General features: G+C 51.5%; 5 non-coding genes across 5 annotated transcripts; 1 reads left to right on the top strand and 4 right to left on the bottom strand.

Annotated features, from left to right (window-relative positions):
* Positions 1-2643: 2643 nt before the first annotated feature.
* On the bottom strand, positions 2644-2727 carry trnas-cga (transfer RNA serine (anticodon CGA)). The gene has a single exon. It is a non-coding gene; the product is annotated as a tRNA-Ser (tRNA).
* Positions 2728-3976: 1249 nt separating this feature from the next.
* On the bottom strand, positions 3977-4048 carry trnaa-ugc (transfer RNA alanine (anticodon UGC)). Its single transcript has one exon. It is a non-coding gene; the product is annotated as a tRNA-Ala (tRNA).
* A 4227-nt stretch (positions 4049-8275) lies between these two features.
* Positions 8276-8357, bottom strand: trnas-cga (transfer RNA serine (anticodon CGA)). The gene has a single exon. It is a non-coding gene; the product is annotated as a tRNA-Ser (tRNA).
* Positions 8358-9633: 1276 nt separating this feature from the next.
* Positions 9634-9705, bottom strand: trnaa-ugc (transfer RNA alanine (anticodon UGC)). The gene has a single exon. It is a non-coding gene; the product is annotated as a tRNA-Ala (tRNA).
* Positions 9706-20299: 10594 nt separating this feature from the next.
* Positions 20300-20371, top strand: trnaa-ugc (transfer RNA alanine (anticodon UGC)). The gene has a single exon. It is a non-coding gene; the product is annotated as a tRNA-Ala (tRNA).
* Positions 20372-27460: the final 7089 nt, after the last annotated feature.

The raw sequence follows: 27460 nt of genomic DNA on the forward strand, positions 1-27460 counted from the left end.
GCTGATCACCCCCTGGAACCCCTGGAGCCCCCGGAGCACCTCCAGAGCCACCCCCCACTCTCCCCAGACTCTGGCCGGGGAAGGGACACTCTGGCCGGGCATGGCCTCCGCCGAACACCCCCTGGAACCCCCAGAGCCCCTCCAGAGCCACCCCCCACTCTCCCCAGACTCACCCCGGGGAAGGGCCACTCTGGCTGGGCATGGCCTCCGCTGAGCACCCCCTGGAACCGCCGGAGGCCCTCTAGAGCCACCCCCCACTCCTCCAGACTCACCCCGGGGAAGGGCCACTCTGGCCGGGCATGGCCTCCGCTGAGCACCCCCTGGAACCCCCGGAGCCCACGGAGGACCTCCAGAGCCACCCCCCACTCCTCCAGACTCTGCCCGGGGAAGGGACACTCTGGCCGGGCATGGCCTCCGCCGAACACCCCCTGGAACCCACGGAGCACCTCCAGAGCCACCCCGCATTCCCCCAAACTCAGTCTGGGGACGGGCCACTCTGGCTGGGCATGGCCTCCACTGAACACCCCCTGGAACCCACGGAGCACCTCCAGAGCCACCCCGCATTCCCCCAAACTCAGTCTGGGGACGGGCCACTCTGGCTGGGCATGGCCTCCACTGAACACCCCCTGGAACCCACGGAGCACCTCCAGAGCCACCCCGCATTCCCCCAAACTCAGTCTGGGGACGGGCCACTCTGGCTGGGCATGGCCTCCACTGAACACCCCCTGGAACCCACGGAGCACCTCAAGAGCCACCCCGCATTCCCCCAAACTCAGTCTGGGGACGGGCCACTCTTCCCCGGGTTGCAGGCTCTGGGACTCCGGGGATGACCACCGGGGACCAGGCTCTCCCTTCGTCCCCGGGTACCCACACTTAAGCACCCCCACACGGGCTACACACCCTTGTTTCAGCCCCCTGGAGGTCCCTGCCCTTGGTACTATACCATGGAAGTCCGTACCCTTGGTACTCTGACTGGAGTACCAAGGGAACGGCCCAGCACTCACCACAGAGGCTCGCGCCGGCCCCGGCCCACCTTTCGTCCCCGGGTACCCACACTTAAGCACCCCAACACGAGCTACACACCCTTGGTGCAGCCCCCTGGAAGTCCGTGCCCTTGGTACTCTGAGCCACTTTAAAAGATAAAAAGCACCAGGACCCCAAGGCCCTGGCTCCCCTGTCCCCTACACCACGCTTGGAGGCAGGGCCCTTGCCCTCCACTGGCTGCCCCCGCGCCCAATGTACTCCATAACCGAAGAAGAGAGGGGGACCCGGAGGCCGGCCTACTAGGGTAACAGGTTTAATTTAGAGCCGGGGCTCTGGACCACAAATGCCTACAACCCCGCAGTGCGCAGGAGCCTTCGAAGCTGGATGAAACCAGAACGGGGCCCTACGATGGCGGTGACCAGCCAGTTGATAGCAAAGTGAGCCCTGGACAGGCGCTGCATTTGACAAACTCAGAGACGAGGAAGGGACCGGAGTCGGACCAAAAATATGCGCTGGCCCTGCCCCCCGCCCCGCGCAGAGCCATCGGACACGTTGAGGCTGAAGGGGACTGGCGCAGAGCCCTTGGGCCCAGGGGCTAAGCGCAGCCATCATCCTTCAAGCCGCGCCTCCTGCTGCGCGGGGGTGAGTGACAGTGGGCCCGGACTGTGGTTCCGACGGACGCGTTGAGGCTGAAGGGGACTGGCTCAGAGCCCCTGGCACAGGGGCTAAGCGCAGCCATCATCCTCCAAGCCGCGCGTCCTTCTGCGCAGGGGTGAGTGACAATGGACCCGGACTGTGTTTCCACCGGACGCGTTGAGGCTGAAGGGGACTGGCTCAGAGCCCCTGGCACAGGGGCTAAGCGCAGCCATCATCTTTCAAGCCGCGCGTCCTTCAGTGCGGGGGTGAGTGACGGTCCCATCTCCGGAGACAAGGGGCCAGGCGCGGGGGAAGCCAGTCAGACTGACGCCCCGCGCCTGGTGGGACCTCTGTCTCGGCCTCGCTTCCAACGTGTCCGGCGTGAGGTTAGCCGGAGCAAACCACAGCCGCGAAATGTAAACAAACCCGCAGTGCGCAGGAGCCTTCGAAGCTGGATAAAACCAGAACGGGGCCCTACGATGGCGGGTCGTGAGTGCCAATAGACCAAGCTCCTTGTCTGGTATACATAGAACCATGATTTGTACCATTTTCATGGTTGATTTATGGATGATCCCTGCTCCGCCTCACGCGAGTTCGAGACTGGCTGGGTGCCCTTTTATCCATGAGGCACTGACTGCCTCCGGCAGCCGAGTTCGGGGCCCGGTGAGGGCTCCAGGCTCCAAGGGCTCCGACCCGGAGCTTCCGACCCGCAGAAGGTGCTCCCTGGCCGGGCAAAGTCTGGCCGTGTGCGGGGTGGATGATCCCTGCTCCGCCTCACGCGAGTTCGAGACCGGCTGGGTGCCCTTTTATCCAAGAATCAACTGGAGTGTGGAGCTTCTACGGGCCTCCAGGGGCACTGCCGACCCAGAGCTGTGCCCCGGCTTCAGTTCTCTGTATCTCAGGAAGTTTTTTATTTATACATTTATTTCATCCATAATCTCTGGCGCCTAAAGGGTTATACATCTGTGAACATGCTGGTTTATAGAATGGAACGAAACCTCAAAAACTGTGCTGCTAAACAGACGTTGTTGACAGGATTCGAACCTGTGCAGGGAAACCCCAATGGATTTCGAGTCCATCGCCTTAACCTCTCGGCCCAACAACAATATGCATACACTCTGAGTTTAAGAAAGTGGAAATGATACACATTATTCTCTGAAACCAACGCAATTACGTTACCAGATTTAACCCTCCATGAATTCTTGCAGGATTGCTTCAATGATATCTGCAGACAGCATGTTTTATTAAGCATTGTAAGCTCAGGTTTGGCAAGACATACCCATATTGGAAGTTGGGAATGTCGCCCAGGCTGCCTCGGCGAGAACTAGAAATTCTAACCCCTAGACCATATGAGAAATTTAAAGATCAAGAGTAACCGATTGAATTGTAAAATAAGCCTAATTGATGTTTGAGAGGTTAAGGAATAGTGCATAGTTGGGTCATCAGCTTTTAAACATGCATTTTTAAAGCAGCACATATCTCGGGATTTGTATTTTGCTTTTGGTTCAGCCAAATAGAGCCACTTTGTGATTTTTAATAGAGTTTTTTTTTTAGATGGGATAAGACGCACTATCAAGCATATTTCATATTTCAACAAAAGGTATCTAAAAAATCACTGCCTTGTAATATGGCAAGGTGACAGTCCACAATGTATTTATTGATTTTTTTAAGCTTGTGGATGCAATTTTGATTTTTGAATATCCATTAGCCAAAGAGTAGGAGCTATCATTTATGGCCGTGGCTGGAGAGGCGCAGCGCGGTCAAATGGCCGCGCAGTTTCAGGGGCCGCGGCATTTCCCTTATAGCCCGTTATAGCCTCATGGCTAACCCTAACCTTAACCTTAACCCTAACCTAAACGCTAACCCTAACCTTAACTTTAACCTTAACCTTAACCTTAACCTTAACCTTAACCTTAACCTTAACCTTAACCTTAACCTTAACCTTAACCTTAACCCTAACCTTTACCCTAACCTTAACCTTAAACCCTAACCCTAACCCTAACCCTAACCTTAACCCGGCGCGGTCTAAAACGGCGCTAAAACGCGTTCAAATAGCGCAGCAGTTTCAGGAGCCGCGGCGCGCGGCCGGCACAAAAATAACATGGCAGTTTCGGCCGCGCGCCGCGGCTCTGCAGACACTCCCATCGTTTATACTGCTCAAAGCCCAAAACTACTTAAAAACTTCACTGTAGCGGGAAACAGTTTTGACACATTCCAGATGGGACTTGAACTCACAATCCCTGGCTTATCCATTAGGCCACTGGGGCTCCACGTGTGCTGATGTGATGAATTTAAGCGAAGGTCTCTAAAAAGCAATGCAGCGCAATGTGCCAATTAGCAAAGATGTACTATTGCCTGGAGATGCTGGGGATTGAACCCAGGACTTCATACATGCAAAGCATGCGCTCTACCACTGAGCTACATCCCCTTCATTAAAAATGCTCAGAAATGATAGAATGCACAAAAACAGAACAGATAGAATAGAAACAGAACAGAAACCGTGATCGGATAAAAAATTCTATTCTGTATTTTTTTTTAATTCATATTTTACTGGTTATGGCACAAGTTGTTACTTTACTTACATGTGTGTCACTTTTTGTGTGTTACAGTAACTTCTTTGGCCTGATCACCCAGTCCACAAGTGTTCCTGTACCTATATATTTACAAATCAAGCACTGTTAAGCAGGTGACGTCCTTTGCTGGTCAGGGGGAAGAGAAAGGTATGTTTCCAGCAGGGTTCTAAGAAATATGAAGCAATGCCAATGGATTTCTTGCCCATCGGCTTGACCACCTGGCCACCACAATACTGCATCTTTGGAAAAATACAGTGAAAGCTTGAGACCAATAAAAAATCCTTCTGGCTCGGCCTATTAGATCACGGACCTGAAATCCACAATCCCAGATTTTGGAGGCTAGTGTCCTGTGCATATTGCTTATGGGGTTATGTACCCATAATAGGCTCAAATTGCTTCAAAATGTCTAATCATGGGTCTTTTTTTAACCTACATCTTCTTTCACTACACAGCTATCCTTTTCCCCAAAAAATAAATAACAATATAGGATGGACAAAAGCAATGTGCTACTAATGTCAGATCCTTATGTAACAAATCTCTCTTAATTAATAATTTTATTTCTTCTTATAATCTTGATTTTATGTTTTTAACTGAAACATGGCTTGACAAAAACACAGGAAACGTAGTTCTGATAGAATCTGCTCCACCCAACTTTAAGTTTGAATCTGAAACACGAGAAAACAAAAAAGGGGGTGGAGTCTGTGCTGTCTTTAGAGATGAAATAATTATCCACAGGTTGTTCTTTTGGGGTGTTTTCATCATTTGAGTATGTATCCTTTAAAATGGAGCTAAAACGGTCTCCATCCATTCTCTTCATTGTTTTATACAAGCCTCCCCAGCACTGCCAAAGTTTTACTGATGATTTTACTGAGATGCTTTCAGTCATATGCACAGACTTTGATGGTTTGGTCATTACAGGTGATTTCAATGTGCATGTTGATAATATTTGTGACAGAAACGCTAAAGAGCTTGATACTGTCCTTGAAACCTTCAGTCTTACTCAGCATGTGAGAGGCCCCACCCACAGCAAAGGACACACTCTAGATCTCATAATTACAAAGGGGGTAAATATTTCAAATGTTAATGTGATCGATGTTGCTCTGTCTGATCATTTCTGTGTCTTCTTTGACCTGTCTGTTTCTCCCAAACCTCCGGTTGGTCCTGCAATTGTTCAGAGGAGACACATAAGTGATGGCACAGGTGCACTGTTTATGGAAATGATAAACTTTGAAAATGTCTCATGTTCTAATGTAAATGATTTGTTGAACTCTGTTACATCTAGTGTTTTGAATGTTCTGGACACCATCGCCCCTATAAAGGCTAAAATGGTTAAAAATAAGCAGAAGGCGCCGTGGAGAAATGATGATTCGGTCAGGGCACAGAAAAGGGAGTGCCGCAGGGCCGAACGGAAATGGCGCAAGTCAAAGCTCCAGGTTCAAAAAGAGATTTACAAAGAGAAGCTGAACATGTACAACCTAATCTTATGTAGAACTAGGGAAAGATATGTCTCTGAAATTATTGGAAGCTGCAACTCGCGTGTCCTGTTTGCCACAGTAAACAGATTAACAAACCCTCCAGCTCAGCTGCCGTTAGAACTAATTTCCACATCCAAGTGTAATGAGTTTGCATTATTCTTTAATGACAAAGTTCAGGGCATTAAAAATGCTATAAATCCCACAATGCAAAAAATTACCCTAAAACCACCAAGACACTTAGAGCTAACTCACTTTGCACCAGTAACTGACAAAACTGTCCATGAGATCATCACCAGTCTGAGTTCATCTACATGCTGCCTTGATGTGTTACCCACCAGATTTCTAAAGTCTGTGCTGAACAGTTTGTTAGCACAATTCACTCACATAGTTAACATGTCGCTTCAATCTGGAACATTCCCAATGTCTTTGAAAACTGCGGTCATAAAGCCTCTCCTAAAGAAGAGCAGTCTTGATGCCGCAGTACTGAGTCATTACCGGCCCATCTCTAATCTGACATTTTGGGGCAAAGTCCTTGAAAAGGTTGTTTACCAACAGCTCACAGATTTCCTCTTAATAAACAACTCATTTGATGCTTTTCAGTCAGGTTTTAGACCTCATCACAGCACTGAGACTGCTCTTGTCAAGGTGACAAATGACATCCGCCTGAACACTGACACGGGCAAAGCCTCAGTCTTAATTCTGTTAGATCTGAGTGCTGCTTTTGACACTGTCGATCATGGGATCCCCTTACAGAGACTAGAGGACTGGGTGGGCATCACTGGCACCGCCCTAAACTGGTTAAGGTCCTATCTGGAAGACAGGAAGTACTTTGTTGAAATTGGTAGCTGTGTCTCAGACCACATGAGCCTGACCTGTGGAGTGCCCCAAGGGTCAGTCCTGGGTCCCCTTCTGTTCAACCTCTACATGCTGCCGTTAGGTCAGTTGATACGCAGTGAAAATGTGTCCTATCACAATTATGCAGACGACACTCAGATCTATGTTTCACTATCGGCAGGTGACTATGGACCAGTAGATTCACTCTGTCACTGCATCCAACAGATCAGTTTGTGGATGCAAAACAACTTTCTCCAGCTGAACTCAGACAAGACTGAAATAATTGTTTTTGGCCCACAGAAACAAAGAGAAAGTGTTAGCGGTCACCTCCAGAGTCTCGCTCTAAAACCTACAAACCAAATTAGAAATCTGGGGGTAATAATGGACTCAGATTTGAACTTTAATAGCCACGTCAAATAAATAACATCAGCAGCTTTTTACCATCGAAAAAACATTGCCAAAATCAAAAATATAGTGTCAAAACCAGATTTAGAGAGACTTATCCATGCGTTTGTCTCCAGTAGATTAGACTATTGTAACAGCCTGCTCACTGGCCTCTCCAAACGAGTTCTAAAACAGCTGCAGTACATCCAGAACGCTGCTGCTCGGGTCCTGACTAGAACCAGGAAGTATGATCACATTAGTCCTGTTCTCAGGTCTCTGCAATGGCTCCCTGTGGCTCAGAGAATAGACTTTAAAGCAGCTCTGCTTGTGTACAAGTCTCTCCATGGCCTAGCACCAAAGTACATCTTGGATGTGTTAGTGCCATATGAACCATCTCGGACTCTGAGGACCTCAGGGACCGGCCTCTTGCTGGTGCCCAGAGTCAGGACAAAACATGGGGAATCTGCGTTTCAGTTTTATGCAGCTAAAATCTGGAACAGTCTTCCTGAAGATGTGAGACAGGCTTCAACTCTGACAATGTTCAAATCTAAGCTAAAAACAGTTTTGTTTAGCTGCGCATGTGATTGAAAGGATTTTTTCTTTGCACTCTTCTCTTTTGTTTGTGATTATTAGTTTAAAAAATCAGTTGGATTGATCATTTTTAATTTAGTTAATTTTATTGTATTTCTGTTTCTGTAATTTCTTTGTGATTTGAATGCATTTTTCCTGCTGTGTGAAGCACTTTGAATTGCCTTGTGTATGAAATGTGCTCTACAAATAAACTTGCCTTGCCTAGTTTCAAAGGTAATGTGGAACCGGGAGCTTTCACTGAAGATCGGCTTCCATCATCCAACACATTACTGACTAGTTTGATGAATTCTAATGAACAATCCCTATAATGCAAGTAAACTTATTCTAGCAGAGGATGGTTTCGATCTATCGACCTCTGGGTTATGGGCCCAGCACGCTTCCGCTGCGCCACTCTGCTGATTGGCAACATCGATGGGACTCGAACCTGCAATCCCTGGTTCAAGAGGCCAGTGCATTATGCCTATGGGGCTGTATAAGTCTAATGGACTCAAATTGCTTCAAAATATGAAATCTAAATTTAAAGGAATGTGGAAGTTGAATCTCGCAACGAAAGACTGTGCTCTAACACTGAGCTACATAACCATCTATTACCTGTCATGATTTTTTTCCCAAGCAAGACCTGGAGACAACCTCTTTCACTTTGTGCCATCAACGGAATATTGAATGGAGATGCAGGGGATCGAACAAAGGATTTCATACATGCCCTCGTTCTGAAAGAACTGCTCCGAAATTAAACATCTGCGAACATGCTGGTTTATAGAATGGAACGAAACCTCAAAAACTGTGCTGCTAAACAGACGTTGTTGACAGGATTCGAACCTGTGCGGGGAAACCCCAATGGATTTCGAGTCCATCGCCTTAACCTCTCGGCCACAACAACAATATGCATACACTCTGAGTTTAAGAAAGTGGAAATGATACACATTATTCTCTGAAACCAACGCAATTACGTTACCAGATTTAACCCTCCATGAATTCTTGCAGGATTGCTTCAATGATATCTGCAGACAGCATGTTTTATTAAGCATTGTAAGCTCAGGTTTGGCAAGACATACCCATATTGGAAGTTGGGAATGTCGCCCAGGCTGCCTCGGCGAGAACTAGAAATTCTAACCCCTAGACCATATGAGAAATTTAAAGATCAAGAGTAACCGATTGAATTGTAACATAAGCCTAATTGATGTTTGAGAGGTTAAGGAACAGTGCATAGTTGGGTCATCAGCTTTTAAACATGCATTTTTAAAGCAGCACATATCTCGGGATTTGTATTTTGCTTTTGGTTCAGCCAAATAGAGCCACTTTGTGATTTTTAATAGAGTTTTTTTTTTAGATGGGATAAGACGCACTATCAAGCATATTTCATATTTCAACAAAAGGTATCTAAAAAATCACTGCCTTGTAATATGGCAAGGTGACAGTCCACAATGTATTTATTGATTTTTTTAAGCTTGTGGATGCAATTTTGATTTTTGAATATCCATTAGCCAAAGAGTAGGAGCTATCATTTATGGCCGTGGCTGGAGAGGCGCAGCGCGGTCAAATGGCCGCGCAGTTTCAGGGACCGCGGCATTTCCCTTATAGCCCGTTATAGCCTCATGGCTAACCCTAACCTTAACCTTAACCCTAACCTAAACGCTAACCCTAACCCTAACCTTAACTTTAACTTTAACCTTAACCTTAACTTTAACCTTAACCTTAACCTTAACCTTAACCTTAACCTTAACCTTAACCTTAACCTTAACCTTAACCTTAACCTTAACCCTAACCTTTACCCTAACCTTAACCTTAAACCCTAACCCTAACCCTAACCTTAACCCGGCGCGGTCTAAAACGGCGCTAAAACGCGTTCAAATAGCGCAGCAGTTTCAGGAGCCGCGGCGCGCGGCCGGCACAAAAATAACATGGCAGTTTCGGCCGCGCGCCGCGGCTCTGCAGACACTCCCATCGTTTATACTGCTCAAAGCCCAAAACTACTTAAAAACTTCACTGTAGCGGAAAACAGTTTTGACACACTCCAGATGGGACTTGAACTCACAATCCCTGGCTTATCCATTAGGCCACTGGGGCTCCACGTGTGCTGATGTGATGAATTTAAGCGAAGGTCTCTACAAAGCAATGCAGCGCAATGTGCCAATTAGCAAAGATGTACTATTGCCTGGAGATGCTGGGGATTGAACCCAGGACCTCATACATGCAAAGCATGCGCTCTACCACTGAGCTACATCCCCTTCATTAAAAATGCTCAGAAATGATAGAATGCACAAAAACAGAACAGATAGAATAGAAACAGAACAGAAACCGTGATCGGATAAAAAATTCTATTCTGTATTTTTTTTTAATTCATATTTTACTGGTTATGGCACAAGTTGTTACTTTACTTACATGTGTGTCACTTTTTGTGTGTTACAGTAACTTCTTTGGCCTGATCACCCAGTCCACAAGTGTTCCTGTACCTATATATTTACAAATCAAGCACTGTTAAGCAGGTGACGTCCTTTGCTGGTCAGGGGGAAGAGAAAGGTATGTTTCCAGCAGGGTTCTAAGAAATATGAAGCAATACCAATGGATTTCTTGCCCATTTCTTGATTTGCACTGGATTGGCCATGTCCAATGTGTCGCCGTCTGTCAAGTAATTTTTTAATTCAACACAATAAGGGCGCCATCTTTATCAAGTCAAAAGCGCAGAGTCGGAAGGCCGGCGGCCCGCGAGGGCCGTTGGATGCCGCTTGCGGCTTTAATTATTATTATTTTTCTTGTTCTTCTGCTTTTTGATCTCTAATTTGACCCCCTGAACATGCTCAAAAACTCACCAAACTTTGCCCAAAATTCAGAATCGGCGAAAAATTTTGTTTTTTCTGGGCCATTTTTTTTTTCGTGAAAATGAAAACACGCTGTGTTAGCCATTTTGTTCACGTCAAACTTTGACGAACTCCTCCTAGGGCGTTTTGCCCACCGACTTCAAAATCGGCGTACGTCCTCTGGACAAGTGGGGCATCTAAAGTTATCCAATTTTTTGAGATACCTTTTACGGTCTGTGTGCGGCGCAGCCGCAAAGTTGGACAACTTATTTTGGGATATTGCAGATCTAAAAATTGTTCCCATTTGATCAAAACAAGTCCGATTAGGACCAAATTTGAATCAGTTGTTCAACTTTCTAGTTTGGACCAGTTTATGATGACAAAATTGAAATGGGCGCGATAGCGCCCCCTACAGAGTGACCTTTAAATTAACATTGAAGGTCAAAAATTAGTTTTACCAAAATGTTCTAAACTTTACCCAAAATTCTATTTGGCCATCCCGATCAAAAAAGCCAATGAGACAAATGCCTTAATTTTTACGGCGTAGTCGTAGCGATGACAGAAACCTCCCATGTTATCCCTATGGGAAAACCGCAAAATCTCTCAAATTACCACATTTTTATGTTTTACACTTTAACCCTTTAGGCGCCAGAGATTATGGATGAAATAAATGTATAAATAAAAAACTTCCTGAGATACAGAGAACTGAAGCCGGGGCACAGCTCTGGGTCGGCAGTGCCCCTGGAGGCCCGTAGAAGCTCCACACTCCAGTTGATTCTTGGATAAAAGGGCACCCAGCCGGTCTCGAACTCGCGTGAGGCGGAGCAGGGATCATCCACCCCGCACACGGCCAGACTTTGCCCGGCCAGGGAGCACCTTCTGCGGGTCGGAGGCTCCGGGTCGGAGCCCCTGGAGCCTGGAGCCCTCACCGGGCCCCGAACTCGGCTGCCGGAGGCAGTGCAGTGCCTCATGGATAAAAGGGCACCCAGCCGGTCTCGAACTCGCGTGAGGCGGAGCAGGGATCATCCACCCCGCACACGGCCAGACTTTGCCCGGCCAGGGAGCACCTTCTGCGGGTCGGAGGCTCCGGGTCGGAGCCCCTGGAGCCTGGAGCCCTCACCGGGCCCCGAACTCGGCTGCCGGAGGCAGTGCAGTGCCTCATGGATAAAAGGGCACCCAGCCGGTCTCGAACTCGCGTGAGGCGGAGCAGGGATCATCCACCCCGCACACGGCCAGACTTTGCCCGGGGAAGGGCCACTCTGGCTGGGCATGGCCCCCACTGAGCACCCCCTGGAACCCCTAGAGCCCCCGGAGACCCTCCAGAGCCACCCCCCACTCTCCCCAGATTCTGCCCGGGGAAGGGCCACTCTGGCTGGGCATGGCCTCCGCCGAGCACCCCCTGGAACCCCTGGAGCCCCTCCAGAGCCACCCCCCACTCCTCCAGACTCACCCCGGGGAAGGGCCACTCTGGCTGGGCATGGCCCCCACTGAGCACCCCCTGGAACACCTGGAGCCCCCGGAGCACCTCCAGAGCCACCCCCCACTCTCCCCAGATTCTGCCCGGGGAAGGGCCACTCTGGCTGGGCATGGCCTCCGCCGAGCACCCCCTGGAACCCCTGGAGCACCTCCAGAGCCACCCCCCACTCTCCTCCAGACTCACCCCGGGGAAGGGCCACTCTGGCTGGGCATGGCCCCCACTGAGCACCCCCTGGAACCCCTGGAGCCCCCGGAGCACCTCCAGAGCCACCCCCCACTCTCCCCAGACTCTGGCCGGGGAAGGGACACTCTGGCCGGGCATGGCCTCCGCTGAGCACCCCCTGGAACCCTCGGAGCCCACGGAGGACCTCCAGAGCCACCCCCCACTCCTCCAGACTCTGCCCGGGGAAGGGACACTCTGGCCGGGCATGGCCTCCGCCGAACACCCCCTGGAACCCCCAGAGCCCCTCCAGAGTCACCCCGGGGAAGGGCCACTCTGGCTGGGCATGGCCTCCGCCGAACACCCCCTGGAACCCCCAGAGCCCCTCCAGAGCCACCCCCCACTCTCCCCAGACTCACCCCGGGGAAGGGCCACTCTGGCTGGGCATGGCCTCCGCTGAGCACCCCCTGGAACCCCCGGAGCCCACGGAGGACCTCCAGAGCCACCCCCCACTCCTCCAGACTCTGCCCGGGGAAGGGACACTCTGGCCGGGCATGGCCTCCGCCGAACACCCCCTGGAACCCCCAGAGCCCCTCCAGAGCCACCCCCCACTCTCCCCAGACTCACCCCGGGGAAGGGCCACTCTGGCTGGGGATGGCCTCCGCTGAGCACCCCCTGGAACCGCCGGAGGCCCTCTAGAGCCACCCCCCACTCCTCCAGACTCACCCCGGGGAAGGGCCACTCTGGCCGGGCATGGCCTCCGCTGAGCACCCCCTGGAACCCCCGGAGATCACGGAGGACCTCCAGAGCCACCCCCCACTCCTCCAGACTCTGCCCGGGGAAGGGACACTCTGGCCGTGCATGGCCTCCGCCGAACACCCCCTGGAACCCCCAGAGCCCCTCCAGAGCCACCCCCCACTCTCCCCAGACTCACCCCGGGGAAGGGCCTCTCTGGCTGGGCATGGCCTCCGCTGAGCACCCCCTGGAACCCACGGAGCACCTCCAGAGCCACCCCGCATTCCCCCAAACTCAGTCTGGGGACGGGCCACTCTGGCTGGGCATGGCCTCCACTGAACACCCCCTGGAACCCACGGAGCACCTCCAGAGCCACCCCGCATTCCCCCAAACTCAGTCTGGGGACGGGCCACTCTGGCTGGGCATGGCCTCCACTGAACACCCCCTGGAACCCACGGAGCACCTCCAGAGCCACCCCGCATTCCCCCAAACTCAGTCTGGGGACGGGCCACTCTTCCCCGGGTTGCAGGCTCTGGGACTCCGGGGATGACCACCGGGGACCAGGCTCTCCCTTCGTCCCCGGGTACCCACACTTAAGCACCCCCACACGGGCTACACACCCTTGGTTCAGCCCCCTGGAGGTCCGTGCCCTTGGTACTATACCATGGAAGTCCGTGCCCTTGGTACTCTGACTGGAGTACCAAGGGAACGGCCCAGCACTCACCACAGAGGCTCGCGCCGGCCCCGGCCCACCTTTCCTCCCCGGGTACCCACACTTAAGCACCCCAACACGAGCTACACACCCTTGGTGCAGCCCTCTGGAAGTCCGTGCCCTTGGTACTCTGAGCCACTTTAAAAGATAAAAAGCACCAGGACCCCAAGGCCCTGGCTCCCCTGTCCCCTACACCACACTTGGAGGCAGGGCCCTTGCCCTCCACTGGCTGCCCCCGCGCCCAATGTACTCCATAACCGAAGAAGAGAGGGGGACCCGGAGGCCGGCCTACTAGGGTAACAGGTTTAATTTAGAGCCGGTGCTCTGGACCACAAATGCCAACAACCCCGCAGTGCGCAGGAGCCTTCGAAGCTGGATGAAACCAGAACGGGGCCCTACGATGGCGGTGACCAGCCAGTTGATAGCAAAGTGAGCCCTGGACAGGAGCTGCATTTGACAAACTCAGAGACGAGGAAGGGACCGGAGTCGGACCAAATATATCATCTGGCGCTGTGTCCAGCGTGAGGGTGAGCCAGCGCAAATCAGGACCACAAATGCCAACAACCCCGCAGTGCGCAGGAGCCTTCGAAGCTGGATGAAACCAGAACGGGGCCCTGCGATGGCGGTGACCAGCCAGTTGATAGCAAAGTGAGCCCTGGACAGGCGCTGCATTTGACAAACTCAGAGACGAAGAAGGGACCGGAGTCGGACCAAAAATATGCGCCGGCCCTGCCCCCCGCCCCGCGCAGAGCCATCGGACACGTTGAGGCTGAAGGGGACTGGCGCAGAGCCCTTGGGCCCAGGGGCTAAGCGCAGCCATCATCCTCCAAGCCGCGCGTCCTTCAGTGCGGGGGTGAGTGACAGTGGGCCTGGACTGTTGTTCCACCGGACGCGTTGAGGCTGAAGGGGACTGGTGCAGAGCCCCTGTGCCAGGGGCTAAGCGCAGCCATCATCCTCCAAGCCGCGCGTCCTTCTGCGCAGGGGTGAGTGACAGTGGACCCGGACTGTGTTCCCACCGGACGCGTTGAGGCTGAAGGGGACTGGCTCAGAGCCCCTGGCACAGGGGCTAAGCACAGCCATCATCCTTCAAGCCGCGCGTCCTTCAGTGCGGGGGTGAGTGACAGAGGGCCTGGACTGTTGTTCCACCGGACGCGTTGAGGCTGAAGGGGACTGGTGCAGAGCCCCTGTGCCAGGGGCTAAGCGCAGCCATCATCCTCCAAGCCGCGCGTCCTTCTGCGCAGGGGTGAGTGACAATGGACCTGGACTGTGTTCCCACCGGACGCGTTGAGGCTGAAGGGGACTGGCTCAGAGCCCCTGGCACAGGGGCTAAGCGCACCCATCATCCTCCAAGCCGCGCGTCCTTCAGTGCGGGGGTGAGTGACAGTGGGCCTGGACTGTTGTTCCACCGGACGCGTTGAGGCTGAAGGGGACTGGTGCAGAGCCCCTGTGCCAGGGGCTAAGCGCAGCCATCATCCTCCAAGCCGCGCGTCCTTCAGTGCGGGGGTGAGTGACGGTCCCATCTCCGGAGACAAGGGGCCAGGCGCGGGGGAAGCCAGTCAGACTGAAGCCCCGCGCCTGGTGGGACCTCTGTCTCGGCCTCGCTTCCAACGTGTCCGGCGTGAGGTTAGCCGGAGTAAACCACAGCCGCAAAATGTAAACAAACCCGCAGTGCGCAGGAGCCTTCGAAGCTGGATAAAACCAGAACGGGGCCCTACGATGGCGGGTCTTGAGTGCCAATAGACCAAGCTCCTTGTCTGGTATACATAGAACCATGATTTGTACCATTTTCATGGTTGATTCATGGATGATCCCTGCTCCGCCTCACGCGAGTTGGACGGCTGGGTGCCCTTTTATCCATGAGGCACTGCACTGCCTCCGGCAGCCGAGTTCGGGCCCCGGTGAGGGCTCCAGGGGCTCCGACCCGGAGCCTCCGACCCGCAGAAGGTGCTCCCTGGCCGGGCAAAGTCTGGCCGTGTGCGGGGTGGATGGCCCTGGGTCTGGGCGGCGCTAAGATCACGGAGCGGGTCACCTCCGCGTACAGCCCGTGGTCAGCGTGACACCGTGCTCTGCCCCGAGCAATCAGAGCAAACAGGAAGCTTCTGGAAGTGCCCGGGAGTCTGGTAAAATCAAGCCGAAAATAGACCCTCTCATGCCGGGTCTGAGCGGCGCTTAGAGCCCGGAGGAGCGCGGAGCGCGGGGCTCCATTCAGAGGCTCCGTGATCCGCCTTACAACCAGCTCTCACCTCCGCGTACAGCCCGTGGTCAGCGTGACACCGTGCTCTGCCCCGAGCAATCAGAGCAAACAGGAAGCTTCTGGAAGTGCCCGGGAGTCTGGTAAAATCAAGCCGAAAATAGACCCTCTCATGCCGGGTCTGAGCGGCGCTTAGAGCCCGGAGGAGCGCGGAGCGCGGGGCTCCATTCAGAGGCTCCGTGATCCGACGCTCACCTCCGCACCTCCGAACCATGACTTGACATTACGGCTGTGAAGGAGCCTTGGAAGCTGGATAAAACCAGAACGGGGCCCATCGATCGCGGTTCTCGTGTGCCCGGCAAACGAGCTCCTTGCCCGGTAGCCGCACAACCAGGAAATGTACCTGTTTCGATTGCGAAAAACGTCATTCTCAAAAACCGCCCGCCCCTCCCTCCCAGCATTACCATTTTGCACATTCCGCGTGAGAGCAGCGTAAGAATTTCTCGGGAGCAGCGTGATTTAGCCCGGGAATTTTGAGCTGAACGCTTATTCCCACGAGCCCAAAAAACGACTAAGTCCAACGGTATATAGTGTACTATTGCCGAAAAACGACAGAGTCCCTCGGGTATAGTGTACTATTGCCGAAAAACGACAGAGTCCCTCGGGTATAGTGTACTATTGCCGAAAAACGACAGAGTCCCTCGGGTATAGTGTACTATTGCCGAAAAACGACAGAGTCCCTCGGGTATAGTGTACTATTGGCTGGAAGCTCGGTTTTTTTTCTAAGTCCAGCAGGGGTATATGGTACTATATTCTGGTGGTCAGATCACCTCCAAGCCCCAGGGGAGTGCTTTTCTGGGGGCAAACTGTGCACTGATGATGGGGGATTATTTCATTTTGCTCATTTTGGTGTTTTTTCACATTTTAACCCATTTTCACCCCTTTTTCTCACATCTTCAAACTCGGGCCCTGATTACAAGTTCTGACCAAATGATGACAAACACGGTATTTATTATGTATTTTTTTCATTTTTTTTATTTTTCCAACTTATACATCCATCATTGGTGCCAGGCAGGTTGTGGAGAAAGCAGTGAAGAAAGGAGAGAGCCATCACAGAAAAGATGTCCATCCAGGGTCAAGGTACCCTGCACTTTTACATATCCAAATGACAGCATTTAAAGTTTTTTAGCGTATGGTATCTCTCGTTGCATGGAACCGCACAGAGGCCAACGCCACACTGACGGCACCTGTACTTTGTTTGCCGCCTGCCTTTGGTACGAGAGCGGTCAGAGCACACGGCGCAGTCTGGACGTCCCTCTGCTTGACAAAGCCAATGACGCTCTGTGAGTCTCTGTGGCATTTCACCCTCCGGTCTTGAGCGCCTTTCTTGTTTTTTGGAGTGATCAGCCAGTAATGCATCAATAATGTTCTGAATGTAAACCTTTAAAGGTTTGTGTGGGCCTGGAGTGGATTTGGTGTATATGATGTGTGAGTTGACAATACTTATGCTTATAATGGCATTGAATATGCGATGATACCATTTCCGGGACCTGTGTGGAAAGAGGTATGTCTTCATCCTCTGGTCAGCAGTGTCCACTCCACCCATGTAGGCGTTGTACTGGTCGACACATACAGGTCTTTTGATGTCACGGAAGCCAGTGTCATCTGTCTTGGATCGGATCCTCCTCTGAACACAATCATTTCCATGGACTGTGGACAACATGGTGAGACGTTTAGTATCGTGCCAAGCACAAGCCAGGAGTTTTCCCTTTCTGCAAAAAACTGGGTCATCTCCTTTTTTCAGCTGTAAGACACTTTTACCAAGGCATTTTGGCATCCCCAACCTGGTAATCCTTACCGTCCCACACAGTCCAGTTTCCAAATCTGCTAATTCATTTGCAATTACAGGCGAGGTATAGTAACTGTCCATGTAAATCTCGTGTCCTTTGCCCGTAAAGGGAGAAACCAACTCACGGACAACTGCGTGTGTTGCACTGATGTTGCTTGCATTATTTTTGTACTGTCCAGTGTGCATTGACCAGCGCAAAACATACCCTGAACAGCTTTCACTCAGGGCATACACTCTAAAGCCATATTTGTCAGGTTTATTCGGAGAGTAACATTTTAGTGAAGATCTCCCCTTGAAAGCTATTGTCATTTCATCTAAAGAAAGCTCCTTGATTGGACTGTAAACTGCTGCAAATTTGGGAATAATCAAATCTATTATTGGGCGGACTTTGAACAGTTTATCGTGCCCGGGCTCGCCTGTTCTCACATAATCATTATTGTTGACAAAATGAAAGAACGAAAGAATGATTTCAAATCTGTTTCTTGACATTACATTTCCAAATCCAGGCGTTTGTGTAAGCCAAAATGTTCCCCAGTAATCCTCGATTTCAGGTTTCTCAACAAGGCCCATGGAGAGATGCAAAGCGAAGAAAGCTTTCATTTCGGTGACTGATACATCATACCACTCAAGAAATCTTGAATGTGGCTTCAGAATCATAGGTGCCATACACTGATGTGCATATCTATTTGTCTCATCAGTAATGAAAGTCCAAAACTGATCGGTCAGAAAGAGTGACAGAATATCAAATGGATTAGCATCCGTCAGATCCATCTCTCCTGTGTAGCCAACTGGGTCTTCAATAGGTTTGATCCATGCCTCAAATACCTCGACCTCTCTCAGCATGTCCCAGCTCTCATCCACCGGGCAAGTTTTACTGCAGCCACTGGTTCCACTGGTTCCTCGCCTCCGTCTGTCCTTTGCACCTGTCCGTTGTTTCGAAGTCCCTTCATCTCCACTTGGAAATCCATCGTCACTCTCGGGGAGATAATACCCTTCAGAGTCAGAATCTGCTGTAAATTGCATGCCACGTGTACTTCCTCCAGCCATTTTTTTCCTTACCGGATCTGCCCTGGATCATACCTGGCTAATAAGAGGAAGTTGCACCGAAACGACCAATGACTGAAGTGATTCATTTTCTACTATTATTTCATTAATTTCCTTGTACGGTAAAGTCGCATTTCTGCGACTTTGGCGCTTCAAGGGTTAATTTCGGAGCAGTTCTTTCAGAACGAGGGCATGTATGAAATCCTTTGTTCGATCCCCTGCATCTCCATTCAATATTCCGTTGATGGCACAAAGTGAAAGCGGTTGTCTCCAGGTCTTGCTTGGGAAAAAAATCATGACAGGTAATAGATGGTTATGTAGCTCAGTGTTAGAGCACAGTCTTTCGTTGCGAATTCAACTTCCACATTCCTTTAAATATAGATTTCATATTTTGAAGCAATTTGAGTCCATTAGACTTATACAGCCCCATAGGCATAATGCACTGGCCTCTTGAACCAGGGATTGTGGGTTCGAGTCCCATCATTGTTGCCAATCAGCAGAGTGGCGCAGCGGAAGCCTGCTGGGCCCATGACCCAGATGTAGATGGATCGAAACCATCCTCTGCTAGAATATTTTTACTTGCATTATAGGGATTGTTCATTAGAATTCATCAAACTAGTTAGTAATGTGTTGGATGATGGAACCCCATTTTCAGTGCAAGCTCCCAGTTCCACATTACCTTTGAAACTAGTAGCACATTGCTTTTGTCCATCCTATATTGTTATTTATTTTTTGGGGAAAAGGATAGCTGTGTAGTGAAAGAAGATGTAGGTTAAAAAAAGACCCATGATTAGACATTTTGAATGAATTTGAGCCTATTATGGGTAAATAACCCCATAAGCAATATGCACAGGACACTAGCCTCCAAAATCTGGGATTGTGGATTTCAAGTCCGTGATCTAATAGGCCGAGCCAGAAGGAAAATACAAATTACTAGATTTGTTGCACTTAGAATGGGCTTATATCCATTACATGTAGAACTGTTCCTTAACTCTCAAGCATCAACGAGGCCTCAATGAGGCCTACTTTACAATTTAATCAGCTCTAATCTCTCAAAATCCTTCCCATATGGTCTAGCGGTTAGGATTCCTGGCTCTCACCCAGGTGGGTTCAACTCCCGGTATGGGAATATCTAGTCAGCCCTGTTGGAAGACTTGCAGCCACATTGTGTACAAGACTCGCTGAGGATACAAGTACACTCAAGCTGGATGGATGTCAAGAGAGGCATAGAAACATGGCATCCATTTGGGCGCAGCGTGCAAAAGTTTGTCATCACGCTTTAGCTTTTCCATGCATCTATAGACCAGTGGGTTTGATGGTGTTTCTTTTTGGAGCATTTCTAGACAAAGTGTGTCAGCGATAGAGCGCATACTTTCCTTCATTTCGATCAGACATGTTTTCCAGCAATGCTTGACTGGACAAGCATATCTTGATTTTTTATTGGTCTCAAGCTTTCACTGTATTTTTCCAAAGATGCAGTATCGTGGTGGCCAGGTGGCCAAGCCGATGGGCAAGAAATCCATTGGCATTGCTTCATATTTCTTAGAACCCTGCTGGAAACATACCTTTCTCTTCCCCCTGACCAGCAAAGGACGTCACCTGCTTAACAGTGCTTGATTTGTAAATATATAGGTACAGGAACACTTGTGGACTGGGTGATCAGGCCAAAGAAGTTACTGTAACACACAAAAAGTGACGCACATGTAAGTAAAGTAACAACTTGTGTCATAACCAGTAAAATATGAATTAAAAAAAAATACAGAATAGAATTTTTTATCCGATCACGGTTTCTGTTCTGTTTCTATTCTATCTGTTCTGTTTTTGTGCATTCTATCATTTCTGAGCATTTTTAATGAAGGGGATGTAGCTCAGTGGTAGAGCGCATGCTTTGCATGTATGAAGTCCTGGGTTCAATCCCCAGCATCTCCGGGCAATACCATATTCGTTGCTAATTGGCACATTGCACTGCATTGATTTTTAGAGGCCCAGCACACGTGGAGCCCCAGTGGCCTAATGGATAAGCCAGGGATTGTGAGTTCAAGTCCCATCTGGAGTGTGTCAAAACTGTTTTCCGCTACAGTGAAGTTTTTAAGTAGTTTTGGGCTTTGAGCAGTATAAACGATGGGAGTGTCTGCAGAGCCGCGAAGCGCGGCCGAAACTGCCATGTTATTTTTGTGCCGGCCGCGCGCCGCGGCTCCTGAAACTGCTGCGCTATTTGAACGCGTTTTAGCGCCGTTTTAGACCGCGCCGGGTTAAGGTTAGGGTTAGCGTTTAGGTTAGGGTTAAGGTTAAGGTTAGGGTTAGCCATGAGGCTATAACGGGCTATAAGGGAAATGCCGCGGTCCCTGAAACTGCGCGGCCATTTGACCGCGCTCCGGCTCTCCAGCCACGGCCATAAATGATAGCTCCTACTCTTTGGCTAATGGATATTCAAAAATCAAAATTGCATCCACAAGCTTAAAAAACTCAATAAATACATTGTGGACTGTCACCTTGCCATATTACAAGGCAGTGATTTTTTTAGATACCTTTTGTTGAAATATCTGTCAGTAAAAGTGTAAGTATGGTATAGAGTAGGTTTATTCTCATCTGATGCCGAGATAGATGCCCAAACGCAAGCTTCGGTGCAAGCTCCCAGTCCCACATTACCTTTGAACCTGGCGGCACTTGTAAAATTCAAACAATATTATTTCATCCATCCACACTACCTGCAGGAAGGTGAGACAAAGTGGCCCACCCAGGTGGCCTGGGTTCAACTCCTGGCATGGGAACATCGTGGTCAGCCTTTTGGAAGACTTGAATCCACAGTATGAATAAGACTCGCTGTGGATACAAGTGAAATAAAACTGGATGGTGTCAAGAGAGGCATAGAAAAATCTCATCCATTTAGGATGCAGCATGCAATATGTAGTAATCAACCTTTAGCTGTTCCATGCCATGTAGCAGCGGTTGTACTTGAAAGCATGCCTTCACTGGGACCGGAACTTAAATCTAGCGCCTTAACCCTTGAAGCGCCAAAGTCGCAGAAATGCGACTTTACCGTACAAGGAAATTAATGAAATAATAGTAGAAAATGAATCACTTCAGTCATTGGTCGGTTCGGTGCAACTTCCTCTTATTAGCCAGGTATGATCCAGGGCAGATCCGGTAAGGAAAAAAATGGCTGGAGGAAGTACACGTGGCATGCAATTTACAGCAGATTCTGACTCTGAAGGGTATTATCTCCCCGAGAGTGACGATGGATTTCCAAGTGGAGATGAAGGGACTTCGAAACAACGGACAGGTGCAAAGGACAGACGGAGGCGAGGAACCAGTGGAACCAGTGGCTGCAGTAAAACTTGCCCGGTGGATGAGAGCTGGGACATGCTGAGAGAGGTCGAGGTATTTGAGGCATGGATCAAACCTATTGAAGACCCAGTTGGCTACACAGGAGAGATGGATCTGACGGATGCTAATCCATTTGATATTCTGTCACTCTTTCTGACCGATCAGTTTTGGACTTTCATTACTGATGAGACAAATAGATATGCACATCAGTGTATGGCACCTATGATTCTGAAGCCACATTCAAGATTTCTTGAGTGGTATGATGTATCAGTCACCGAAATGAAAGCTTTCTTCGCTTTGCATCTCTCCATGGGCCTTGTTGAGAAACCTGAAATCGAGGATTACTGGGGAACATTTTGGCTTACACAAACGCCTGGATTTGGAAATGTAATGTCAAGAAACAGATTTGAAATCATTCTTTCGTTCTTTCATTTTGTCAACAATAATGATTATGTGAGAACAGGCGAGCCCGGGCACGATAAACTGTTCAAAGTCCGCCCAATAATAGATTTGATTATTCCCAAATTTGCAGCAGTTTACAGTCCAATCAAGGAGCTTTCTTTAGATGAAATGACAATAGCTTTCAAGGGGAGATCTTCACTAAAATGTTACTCTCCGAATAAACCTGACAAATATGGCTTTAGAGTGTATGCCCTGAGTGAAAGCTGTTCAGGGTATGTTTTGCGCTGGTCAATGCACACTGGACAGTACAAAAATAATGCAAGCAACATCAGTGCAACACACGCAGTTGTCCGTGAGTTGGTTTCTCCCTTTACGGGCAAAGGACACGAGATTTACATGGACAGTTACTATACCTCGCCTGTAATTGCAAATGAATTAGCAGATTTGGAAACTGGACTGTGTGGGACGGTAAGGATTACCAGGTTGGGGATGCCAAAATGCCTTGGTAAAAGTGTCTTACAGCTGAAAAAAGGAGATGACCCAGTTTTTTGCAGAAAGGGAAAACTCCTGGCTTGTGCTTGGCACGATACTAAACGTCTCACCATGTTGTCCACAGTCCATGGAAATGATTGTGTTCAGAGGAGGATCCGGTCCAAGACAGATGACACTGGCTTCCGTGACATCAAAAGACCTGTATGTGTCGACCAGTACAACGCCTACATGGGTGGAGTGGACACCAGAGGATGACCAGAGGATGAAGACATACCTCTTTCCACACAGGTCCCGGAAATGGTATCATCGCATATTCAATGCCATTATAAGCATAAGTATTGTCAACTCACACATCATATACACCAAATCCACTCCAGGCCCACACAAACCTTTAAAGGTTTACATTCAGAACATTATTGATGCATTACTGGCTGATCACTCCAAAAAACAAGAAAGGCGCTCAAGACCGGAGGGTGAAATGCCACAGAGACTCACAGAGCGTCATTGGCTTTGTCAAGCAGAGGGACGTCCAGACTGCGCCGTGTGCTCTGACCGCTCTCGTACCAAAGGCAGGCGGCAAACAAAGTACAGGTGCCGTCAGTGTGGCGTTGGCCTCTGTGCGGTTCCATGCAACGAGAGATACCATACGCTAAAAAACTTTAAATGCTGTCATTTGGATATGTAAAAGTGCAGGGTACCTTGACCCTGGATGGACATCTTTTCTGGGATGGCTCTCTCCTTTCTTCAATGCTTTCTCCACAACCTGCCTGGCACCAATGATGGATGTATAAGTTGGAAAAATAAAAAAATGAAAAAAATACATAATAAATACCGTGTTTGTCATCATTTGGTCAGAACTTGTAATCAGGGCCCGAGTTTGAAGATGTGAGGGGTGAAAATGGGTTAAAATGTGAAAAAACACCAAAATGAGCAAAATGAAATAATCCCCCATCATCAGTTTACTGTTTGCCCCCAGAAAAGCACTCCCCTGGGGCCTGGAGGTGATCTGACCACCAGAATATAGTACCATATACCCCTGCTGGACTTAGAAAAAAAAACGAAATAGTACACTATGCCCGAAGGGACTCTGTCGTTTTTCGGCAATAGTACACTATACCCGAGGGACTCTGTCGTTTTTCCGAGCCGTAGTATGAAGTTGTGAGCAAAAGGGGTGAAAATGGGTTAAAATGTGAAAAAACACCAAAATGAGCAAAATGAAATAATCCCCCATCATCAGTGCACTGTTTGCCCCCAGAAAAGCACTCCCCTGGGGCCTGGAGGTGATCTGACCACCAGAGTATAGTACCATATGCCCCTGCTGTACTTAGAAAAAAAAACGAAATAGTACACTATGCCCAAAGGGACTCTGTCGTTTTTCGGCAATAGTACACTATACCCCGTTGGACTCTGTCGTGGGAATAAGCGTTCAGCTCAAGATTCCCGGGCTAAATCACGCTGCTCCCGAGAAATTCTTACGCTGCTCTCACGCGGAATGTGCAAAATGGTAATGCTGGGAGGGAGGGGCGGGCGGTTTTTGAGAATGACGTTTTTCGCAATCGAAACAGGTACATTTCCTGGTTGTGCGGCTACCGGGCAAGGAGCTCGTTTGACGGGCACACGAGAACCGCGATCGATGGGCCCCGTTCTGGTTTTATCCAGCTTCCAAGGCTCCTTCACAGCCGTAATGTCAAGTCATGGTTCGGAGGTGCGGAGGTGAGCGTCGGATCACGGAGCCTCTGATGGAGCTCCGCGCTCCCGCGCTCCCGCGCTCCCGCGCTCCTCCGCGCTCTAAGCGCCGCTCAGACCCGGCATGAGAGGGTCTATTTTCGGCTTGATTTTACCAGACTCCCGGGCACTTCCAGAAGCTTCCTGGTTGCTCTGATTGCTCGGGGCACAGCACAGTGTCACGCTGAACACGGGCTGTACGCGGAGGTGACCGCTGGTTGTAAGGCGAATCACGGAGCCTCTGATGGAGCCCCGTGCTCCCGCGCTCCTCCGCGCTCTAAGCGCCGCTCAGACCCGGCATGAGAGGGTCTATTTTCGGCTTGATTTTACCAGACTCCCGGGCACTTCCAGAAGCTTCCTGGTTGCTCTGATTGCTCGGGGCACAGCACAGTGTCACGCTGACCACGGGCTGTACGCGGAGGTGACCGCTGGTTGTAAGGCGAATCACGGAGCCTCTGATGGAGCCCCGTGCTCCCGCGCTCCTCCGCGCTCTAAGCGCCGCTCAGACCCGGCATGAGAGGGTCTATTTTCGGCTTGATTTTACCAGACTCCCGGGCACTTCCAGAAGCTTCCTGGTTGCTCTGATTGCTCGGGGCATTGCACAGTGTCACGCTGACCACGGGCTGTACGCGGAGGTGACCCGCTCCGTGATCTTAGCGCCGCCCAGACCCAGGGCCATCCACCCCGCACACGGCCAGACTTTGCCCGGCCAGGGAGCACCTTCTGCGGGTCGGAGGCTCCGGGTCGGAGCCCTTGGAGCCTGGAGCCCTCACCGGGCCCCGAACTCGGCTGCCGGAGGCAGTGCAGTGCCTCATGGATAAAAGGGCACCCAGCCGGTCTCGAACTCGCGTGAGGCGGAGCAGGGATCATCCATAAATCAACCATGAAAATGGTACAAATCATGGTTCTATGTATACCAGACAAGGAGCTTGGTCTATTGGCACTCAAGACCCGCCATCGTAGGGCCCCGTTCTGGTTTTATCCAGCTTCGAAGGCTCCTGCGCACTGCGGGTTTGTTTACATTTCGCGGCTGTGGTTTGCTCCGGCTAACCTCACGCCGGACACGTTGGAAGCGAGGCCGAGACAGAGGTCCCACCAGGCGCGGGGCGTCAGTCTGACTGGCTTCCCCCGCGCCTGGCCCCTTGTCTCCGGAGATGGGACCGTCACTCACCCCTGCGCAGAAGGACGCGCGGCTTGGAGGATGATGGCTGCGCTTAGCCCCTGGCACAGGGGCTCTGCACCAGTCCCCTTCAGCCTCAACGCGTCCGGTGGAACAACAGTCCAGGCCCACTGTCACTCACCCCCGCACTGAAGGACGCGCGGCTTGGAGGATGATGGCTGCGCTTAGCCCCTGTTACAGGGGCTCTGCGCCAGTCTCCTTCAGCCTCAACGCGTCCGACGGAACCACAGTCCGGGCCCACTGTCACTCACCCCCGCGCAGCAGGAGGCGCGGCTTGAAGGATGATGGCTGCGCTTAGCCCCTGGGCCCAAGGGCTCTGCGCCAGTCCCCTTCAGCCTCAACGTGTCCGATGGCTCTGCGCGGGGCGGGGGGCAGGGCCAGCGCATATTTTTGGTCCGACTCCGGTCCCTTCCTCGTCTCTGAGTTTGTCAAATGCAGCGCCTGTCCAGGGCTCACTTTGCTATCAACTGGCTGGTCACCGCCATCGTAGGGCCCCGTTCTGGTTTCATCCAGCTTCGAAGGCTCCTGCGCACTGCGGGGTTGTAGGCATTTGTGGTCCAGAGCCCCGGCTCTAAATTAAACTTGTTACCCTAGTAGGCCGGCCTCCGGGTCCCCCTCTCTTCTTCGGTTATGGAGTACATTGGGCGCGGGGGCAGCCAGTGGAGGGCAAGGGCCCTGCCTCCAAGTGTGGTGTAGGGGACAGGGGAGCCAGGGCCTTGGGGTCCTGGTGCTTTTTATCTTTTAAAGTGGCTCAGAGTACCAAGGGCACGGACTTCCAGGGGGCTGCACCAAGGGTGTGTAGCTCGTGTTGGGGTGCTTAAGTGTGGGTACCCGGGGACGAAAGGTGGGCCGGGGCCGGCGCGAGCCTCTGTGGTGAGTGCTGGGCCGTTCCCTTGGTACTCCAGTCAGAGTACCAAGGGTACGGACTTCCATGGTATAGTACCAAGGGCAGGGACCTCCAGGGGGCTGAAAAAAGGGTGTGTAGCCCGTGTGGGGGTGCTTAAGTGTGGGTACCCGGGGACGAAGGGAGAGCCTGGTCCCCGGTGGTCATCCCCGGAGTCCCAGAGCCTGCAACCCGGGGAAGAGTGGCCCGTCCCCAGACTGAGTTTGGGGGAATGCGGGGTGGCTCTTGAGGTGCTCCGTGGGTTCCAGAGGGTGTTCAGTGGAGGCCATGCCCAGCCAGAGTGGCCCGTCCCCAGACTGAGTTTGGGGGAATGCGGGGTGGCTCTGGAGGTGCTCCGTGGGTTCCAGGGGGTGTTCAGTGGAGGCCATGCCCAGCCAGAGTGGCCCGTCCCCAGACTGAGTTTGGGGGAATGCGGGGTGGCTCTGGAGGTGCTCCGTGGGTTCCAGGGGGTGTTCAGTGGAGGCCATGCCCAGCCAGAGTGGCCCGTCCCCAGACTGAGTTTGGGCGAATGCGGGGTGGCTCTGGAGGTGCTCCGTGGGTTCCAGGGGGTGCTCAGCGGAGGCCATGCCCAGCCAGAGTGGCCCTTCCCCGGGGTGAGTCTGGGGAGAGTGGGGGGTGGCTCTGGAGGGGCTCTGGGGGTTCCAGGGGGTGTTCGGCGGAGGCCATGCCCGGCCAGAGTGTCCCTTCCCCGGGCAGAGTCTGGAGGAGTGGGGGGTGGCTCTGGAGGTCCTCCGTGGGCTCCGGGGGTTCCAGGGGGTGCTCAGCGGAGGCCATGCCCGGCCAGAGTGGCCCTTCCCCGGGGTGAGTCTGGAGGAGTGGGGGGTGGCTCTAGAGGGCCTCCGGCGGTTCCAGGGGGTGCTCAGCGGAGGCCATGCCCAGCCAGAGTGGCCCTTCCCCGGGGTGAGTCTGGGGAGAGTGGGGGGTGGCTCTGGAGGGGCTCTGGGGGTTCCAGGGGGTGTTCGGCGGAGGCCATGCCCGGCCAGAGTGT

Source organism: Eucyclogobius newberryi, unplaced genomic scaffold, assembly GCF_026437365.1.
Source record: "Eucyclogobius newberryi isolate DKJ021-1_F unplaced genomic scaffold, fEucNew1.0.hap1 SCAF_60, whole genome shotgun sequence".
NCBI classification, from domain to species: domain Eukaryota; kingdom Metazoa; phylum Chordata; class Actinopteri; order Gobiiformes; family Gobiidae; genus Eucyclogobius; species Eucyclogobius newberryi.